This window comes from Hyperoodon ampullatus, assembly GCF_949752795.1.
Source record: "Hyperoodon ampullatus genome assembly, chromosome: 2".
NCBI lineage: Eukaryota > Metazoa > Chordata > Mammalia > Artiodactyla > Ziphiidae > Hyperoodon > Hyperoodon ampullatus.
Window position 1 is genome coordinate 152,232,391 of NC_136915.1, and position 8,077 is coordinate 152,240,467.

Consider the following 8,077-nt stretch of genomic DNA (forward strand, 5'->3'; position numbering starts at 1 on the left):
CTTAATGACTGTGATTTAAAGCACAGAGACGGTTGCAGAGACCGTATCAGACTTGCTGTTTTAATTCCCCTCTGAGAAGTCAGCTGTAGGAGGTCACCAGTAGGCATTCCTAGAGGACTTCTTTTAAGTTCTGATGGCCCTGCATGTGGGCATATTCAGTGGTGGTACTATCGTGACCTGGCACCTGAGCAAACCTGGCTGGAGCTGAGTATTCTGGAGCACACGAAAATCATTTTTGCACTACTCTGAAGCCTCATTTTGTTGACTTTGTGGCATGTTTTAGCTTTATGTACATGTTGCTCCTTTGTGTTTTAACTAGACCTCTGTCTCATTTCTTCTGATGGTCATTAGGTTGCTGCTCCCTTATGACTCAGTGTGGTGTGTAAGTTTTGGAGGTGGAGGGAGGGCAGTTTGTCTCCTGTATGAGAACAGGAAGACCCGTTGCTGCTGCCGGACAGCCTGGTATTAAAATAGCCCCTGTCTTGTTCCTTTGGAATTCTTTTTTTTAATTATTGCAATAAATGATTTATTTGCTTTCATTTATATAATACTTACTATTCATTAGACCTTATTATTTTTCATTTTTCTTTGCCTTACTTACTCTGTATTTAAAAAATTTTGTAAATTATTTATTTTGGGGGACCTTGCCATGTGGCATGTGGGATGTTCCCTGACCAGGGGTCGAACCCGTGACCCCCTGCGTTTGGAGCATGGAGTCCTCACCACTGGACCACCAGGGAAGTCCTATCAGAATTTTATAATCAGTTTCTTGTATGGAATTCTTTTGTTTGTTAAGAAATGTGTTGAACTTAAGTTTGTTTTTTGTTTTTTGGGTTTTTTTTGCGGTACGCAGGCCTCTCACTGTTGTGGCCCTCCCCTTGCGGAGCACAGGCTCTGGACGCGCAGGCTCAGCGGCCATGGCTCACAGGCCCAGCCGCTCCGCGGCATGTGGGATCTTCCCAGACCGGGGCACGAACCCGTGTCCCCTGCATCGGCAGGCAGACTCTCAACCACTGTGCCACCAGGGAAGTCCTGAACTTAATTTTTGATACAGTTGATTAACTTTGTGACTTTTGAACTTAAAGATAAATTTCCTCCAAATGGTTTTTTTTTTTTCATTCAGTCTGAAATCTTCTTTATCTGTAGATTTACTGAAAAATGTTTATTTAGTGACCTAAATAGACATCAGATTTTCTTTGGCATTTATAGTCTCTGTGGTTTGTAAGAATATTTAAATTTTTCATTGAATTCCATTTATTGACTGAGTTATGTTTTATGGTGTTTGTTGTTATTCGGAGGCAAATATGGTAACATTCTATTTCAGCAATTCCCAAATAAGATTTAATAAGTAGTCTCTATATATTCTATCCCTCTTAGGACTTGTAACTAAAAATTTGTAAAACTGGAGGATACTTTACATATATACACAATATATAAAATGCATATGTATATTGTATATATGTATGTAACATATAATATACAAAAACTTTAAAACTTATCCCCCAATTTATAGATAAAAGTGATCTCTTAATTTTCTTTGGGACAGGAAGGATTAATTTGATAAAGTGAGCAATAAGACAATGGCTGAGGATAAAAAAATCACTGAACATGTTTTGCCTGCCTAAAAGTAGTTCTATAGATAATTATTTTAAAAAATTATAGTCTACTTAAGTTTATATTAAAACTGCAAATATAATGTTGAAGTCATCATTAAATATGTCATGTTGAAATAAATGGAGATGAACTCTAAGAAAAAAAAAACAAAACTGTTACCTAGGTACTTCAGAGAGAAGCTAAAGCAGAGGATATGGGGGAAGGCCTGTCCTGGGAAGGCCCCATAGGGTCCTGCTCCGTTACAAGTCCAGGATTTTCCTTAAAAACAATTTCAAGTCTGTTGTAATAGTCATGCACAGGTTTGTTAGTCCTTGAGTGCATGCTTTGATTTTATTCCGATCAACAGGTTTTGGGAAGGCCCAAGGAATGGCTTCACGTAAAGTTTTTGCTATTTCTTGGGCTTCAGAGCTGTCAGCTGGCATGAAACTTTGAAGATCCTCTAAAGGATTATTCCAGCCAGCTTTAGCCATCCAAAGTTGGGCCTGCCTTCCCTCAAAATTGATAAAGATCAGGAAACACAAGCTCATAGATTTGAATGACAATGTTAAATTCCTTTGCAAGACGGTGAGGGTTCTCAGTAAGCTTGGAAATCCCTTTGGCTATAGCTAACAATTCTGCCTTAGTCCCAAGTATGTAAATTAGATTTAAAAGGGTGCCCTCATTATTGGGTTTCAATGTAAATGTATGAGTTTGTCTATTTATTTATGTATTTATTTTTTGGCCGCACTGCATAGCTTGCAGAATCTTAGTTCTCTGACCAGGGACCGAACCCGTGCCCCCTGTAGTGGAAGTGTGGAGTCCTAACCACTGGACCATCAGGGAATTCCCTAAACCTGTGAGTTTGAATTGGTTGAGTGAAAGAGGTTGGGGGTGGAGGATCAAGGGGGGCCTCAGGGTTTGGGGAGTAAAAAGGGAGTTCAGCAAGGGAAGAGGAAAAGAAGGAGGGAGATGGGGGAAAGTGTGGAGGACAGACTTGAGGAGCTGGAGGGGGTGACAGAAGAGTTACCAGTCTTTTGTAACTGAGAAATCTTTTCAGAAAGTTTAGAATTTGTGTCTTGGAAGGAACTGATTTGGGGATCAAAGAATTGTAATTCAGGTCACATAGATTCTGGTAGCAACCTAAACAGCGTCCTGCTGGGGAGTAAAAGTCAGGAGCTTTTAAAGTCAAAGACGGGAGATTTGTATTACAAAGAATTTTAATTGTAGTTGGAGGCAGAAGCTAGTGTTGACTAAACAGGGTTGAGTGCTAAGGCTAACGCTAGAGGGAGGGGAAAGTCTGGTCCAGGACTGTGACAAGTTTCAGGCGTTCTTGCAGAGTCCTTGGAATATTTGTGGTTTGGCCCAATTCAGAAGTCCATGGTTCCACCCGTGTGTGAGGTTCACCTCCTTAATGGCCTCCTGGCTCCATTTTAAAACCCCTTGACATAAGTAAATCTATTTTATTTCACATTTCACAAAACCTTACCAAGGTCTTACTTCATGCCCACTCTAAGTTTATAGGATACAACACTAGGCATGCACAATTGTGGCCAACGATGTAAAATTAAATTTAAACTGTGTTTAGTTACATTTCAGAAGGAGAGAAGGCCTGATTTAATGTGTAATATAAATTAAAATTTAAAATTTTATATAATGGAGCAGGCTATCTTCCTAATGTTAGTCACTGCCACCTAAAAGCATTTACCAGGTTAGGTGCAAGTGATTCCATATGGCATGAACTGCTAAATAAAAAGCCTTTTTAAGTACTGAGGGAGTTATAAGATACTATATGATACAGTCCCTGGCTTTAGCAAGCTCAAATCCAGAAAAGGGATAAAATATGCAAAGGGAAGTTAAGTAACATTGCCAGGAAGAGTTCGGCTACTGGCTCTAATAGTGCTACGAGGTCAGAAGAGAGAGAGGTCTGTAGGGGCTCCATGTCATGGATAAAGACTAAGGAAGGAGGTGGGAACTGAGCTGACTTGGACCCTAAAGGATGGGTAGTTAGGCCTAATTGAGAGAATATGGAGAGCATATCTTAGCAGATCATGAGGACGATTGCATGATAAACATGCACATGGCATCCTGGCTGCACTGCGAGGATTAATGTGGTGTGATTTATTTTCTGCTCTGCCAGTCCTCCTCTGCTCTAGTTATTGTCTCCACTCTGTACACTCAGCCATGCACAGCTCCTTCACCACTCCTGACCAAAGGGGCACTGTCTTAGCGACCTCACCCTCCCAAGCCTGGACATGAGGAATTTGACTTGCTATGGTAGTGTGAAAGAATTCCAATCCAAAATAGAACTGGAGGAGATAAAATGGAGATAAAATGGTTGGGAAGTTTAGCCAGAGGCAGGCAAGGAAGAGGACCCAGATGGTATTGGTCTCACAAAGTGGACTGAATTGAGCTTTGTTTGCATGACTTGTTGGCCTGAAACAAATAGACCTCTAGATATTTTTCCAGCAAAGATGGGATTATTCAGATCAGTAGAGAATCGCAATTCAGGGTCTGCAACCATGGCGAGCCACATGCAAGTTCCCTGTACAGTAAGGAAAGGAGAATGCGTTTATCGAGGGGAGAAAGAAGCTGGGAGGGCTATAGTAGACAGAGTCCGTGGCTTTTCATTGGCTGAGTCCTTGTCAGGAAAGGAGTCTTTCTTCTTCCTGTTGCGTTCTGCTGTTGCTTCAGGGTGTGAGAGCGCCCCCTGCTGGTCTCCCAACTCTATTTAATTGAGGTTTCTGTTTATTAATTTTTTTGCTTACTTTACAAGAAAATGAAGTAATCATAATATAATATTTTTGGTAATGTTTTTGTAATCATAATAATCAGTATGAATTTTGTTAGTTTAAATGTATGAATGGCTAAGAGACCCTGATATATTAGAGAATCTGACTTACTAGACTTGTGATTTTAATTTATGTTTAATTGCTATTCCACTTGTAGTTTTTTATTTTGTCCTTTTGTTTGTTTATGTATTTATTTTTGGCTGATCCGCACAGCATGCGGGATCTTAGTTCCCTGACCAGGAATCAAACCTGTGCCCCCTGCAGTGGAAACATGGAGTCTTAACCACTGGACTGCCAGCAAAGTCCCCCACTTGTAGTATTTTTATTGGAAAGCTCTGTATAGGGAAAACTCTTCCTCCCATGTGTTTCTTCTTTACTCTGACACTACTATCACACTGACAACACTTCCGTCACCAGACGTGTGGGATTTTTTTCTATGTCAAGCAATTCTGTGACACCCTCTGAGTGTCCAACAATTCAACTCAATTTTGACACTATCTACCTGGAGATAGCATCAGATCCCACAGGTGAAGATCTCAGTCCCACAAAACTGCTCCTCTCCCCACTTCAGATGACAATTGCAAGTCCAGGTTGTCTCCTGTGCTTCTGACCAATTGATTGACTATAAATCAAGGTTCCCATGACCCCATCCTTGGTTTTGATTAATTTGCTGGAGCAGCTCACAGAACTGAGGAAAGCAGTTTACTTACTGTTTACTCGTTTATTATAAAAGGATACAGATGAACATCAAGATGGAAGAGATGCAGAGGGCAAGATATGTGGGAAAGGATGTGGAGCTTCCATGTTTTCTACAGGAGCACCACTCTTCCATACCTGCAGGTGTTCACCAGGTGTTAGAGAAACTCTCCTAACCCAGTACTTTTGGGATTTTTATGGACGCTTCATCATGTAGGCATGATTGATCATTAATTTCATTTCCAGCCCCTCTCTCCTCTCTGGAGAATGGGAAGTGAGGCTGAAAAGTCCAAGCTTCTAATCATGGCTTGGTCTTTCTGGTGGCCAGCCCCCATCCAGCAGCCCACCAAGAGTCACCTCATTAAAAGTGACTAATGACACTGCTATCACCCAGGAAATTCCAAGGGATTTATCAACTCTGTGTTAGGAACTAGAAAGACCAAATATTAAAACAAAAGATGCTCCTAGTGCTCTTATCAATTAGGAAATTACAAGGGTTTTAGGAGATCTGTGCCAGGAATGGGGTGAGGGGCGGTGACAGAGACCGATATATATATATATTTCTATTATCTCACAGCTGTAAAAGAGTTTCTTTGCAAACAGTATTTCACTGTTTAAGAAAATTTGTTTTAATCAAAAATTTTGGACGTATTAAGTTTGTAAGTAGTGTTTAAAATACTTTGGATGATTTGTTTTGTTAGATTTTTAGCAGTGGTGCATTGGTAGATGTAGCATTTGCCAGTTTCACTGTGTACATATTCCCATTATGGTCAATTTCATGCTACCTACATGATGTCACTGAAGCTGAGATTGAAATTTGAAATTAGCAACTTTAATAAATTTTGTATTGATTTAAACACAAGTAACCATGTTTTGTTTTGTTTTCCTGAGCACAAAATGCTCCCTTAACATTAAAAAACAAACAAAATAAGCTCAAATGACTATGGCTGGGGGTAGGGGAGCCATCAGGGGTAAATGTGTGAATGGATATCTCTTCTTTAAATGTGTCGTTATGAATCTCACCATCTTTAAAACCAACATGCCAAATCTGATAAACTGATTCAGGTAAAGGGAAGAGGAGCAAGATGTAGTATGGATAATTTAGTGTGATTTGACATTGGTTATACTTAAATCACTCAACAGGCAAATTTTAAGCCAGATTAGGAGAGGCAGGATCTAATTTAGTAAATCTGTGGAGATGTTTTAGGGCGGAACGCTCTTCCCACTTCAGAATTAAATCCCTAGCACACCTGCACAAAAATGTACACATGGTTTCCACCATCTTTCCATGCCACTACAATGGTAGGCATGAATGTCCTGGCTGATGCTCTCAGGAGCATCAACAATGCCAAAAAGAGGCCCAAATGTCAAATCCTTACTAGGCATTGCTTCAAAGTCATTGCCTGGTTTCTAACTGATGTTGAAGCATGGTGACATTGGTAAATTCGAAGTCATTGATGATCACAGAGCTGGGAGAATTGTGAACCTCCTGGGCAGTTAAAGTGTGGAGTGATCAGCCCTAGATTAGGTGTGTAACTCAAAGATCTAGAAAAATGGCAGAATAATCTGCTCCTATCCTGTCAGTTTGGTTTCATTGTGCTGATGAACTTAACTGGCATCATGGACCAAGAGGAAGCAAGACAAAAACACACATAAGGGAAAATCCTTAGGATTCTTTTTCTAGGAATGTAACATATAGATACAGATAAATCACTTCAATGGGGGGAAAAGTACACCATGGGAGGATTCTGATTTCCAGCTTCCTCCATGCCTCTATTCCCAACTCAACCTTTCCACAGCGTAGAACAGCATTGCCTTGGCCACTCAGGTGAACAGACATGGTAATAGTGGTGCCAACTGCAAACAATGTTGCTAGAATTTACCCCTCTCCATGAAACATGGATTTTCCATCTAGGGACCTTGTTCTGGTTTGTATCTTACCCTCTTAGACTTCAGGAAACCTTTGCTCAGGAATAGCCACGTCGCTCTTAATAGTATCTTGGACCTTGGCTCCTGGGTGTCATTCAGATCTCATATCACTGAACTATTACTCATTCAAATTGGTCTGACTTGGCATTTCACATCCATAATGTAGCTCAAACTCACCTTGACTCCCAGCCAAGTGACGTTCTCAGTACTGTCCTCTCTGGCAGAGCTTAAGTTTCGTGTTATGTTATAGATCCGTGATATAAAGTATGATTCATGCCTAAACTGGTACGTAAGTATCTACCACTGAAGCCTCAAGAGAGGAGTCAAGGTTAAGAGATTAGAATGATAATACAAAGAGATACTGCTGAATTTTCCCCTTTCTGTACTCCATTTGTTACTTTATGGAACTTTGTTGAAAGAGGCATACAAATTTTGTCAAATCCTTTCATTGGAAATATCTTACTTTTCATAAATCATAGAAACTTAAAGTCAGAAGAAATCTTAGATCTAACATAGCTCACTTTTCCATGGAGTTTGGGAATCTTATCCACAACATACCTAGTCCAACACAGATTTCATCTAACTCTTGTCTAGATATGTCACGTGGTGGTCCATTCAACTGTTGGCCACTTCCGATGACAAGAAATCTCCTTCTTGTGAGGTTAAGGGTAATTAGTATATGCCATTGTGTACTGCCCTTTAGGGACATCCTCAGAGCATCTTCCAGGTAGGGACTTTACCACCATAAATTCCGTCTAAAAAAGCTTGGAGTAGCTCCAGGACAATCCAAGCAGGTTTAAATAGACAAGATGGGATCAAATCTAAGATAACACAAGAATGGGATATGACTTTGAGGAGCTATGAGTTGATAATAATGGCTACAGATAATACTTTACTATTACTATACATAAGAGATCAAAGAACCATTTAAGTACTTTATATTTATTAGCCATTTATTTCTTACTACCATCTCATGAAGAATATTGTCCTCATTTTCCCTGTTGAAACTGAGGCACAGAGTAACTAGTCCAAAGTCATGCAACTAGTAAGTCAAAGAGCTAGGATTTGAA

The 8,077-nt window shown here is 40.1% G+C and overlaps 1 pseudogene across 1 annotated transcript; it reads left to right on the forward strand.

Annotated features, from left to right (window-relative positions):
• The first annotated feature begins 6,356 nt into the window (after positions 1 to 6,356).
• Positions 6,357 to 6,762, forward strand: LOC307049070 (small ribosomal subunit protein uS8-like; annotated as a pseudogene). The gene has a single exon. The product of its transcript is annotated as a small ribosomal subunit protein uS8-like (transcript).
• The last annotated feature ends 1,315 nt before the right edge of the window (positions 6,763 to 8,077 follow it).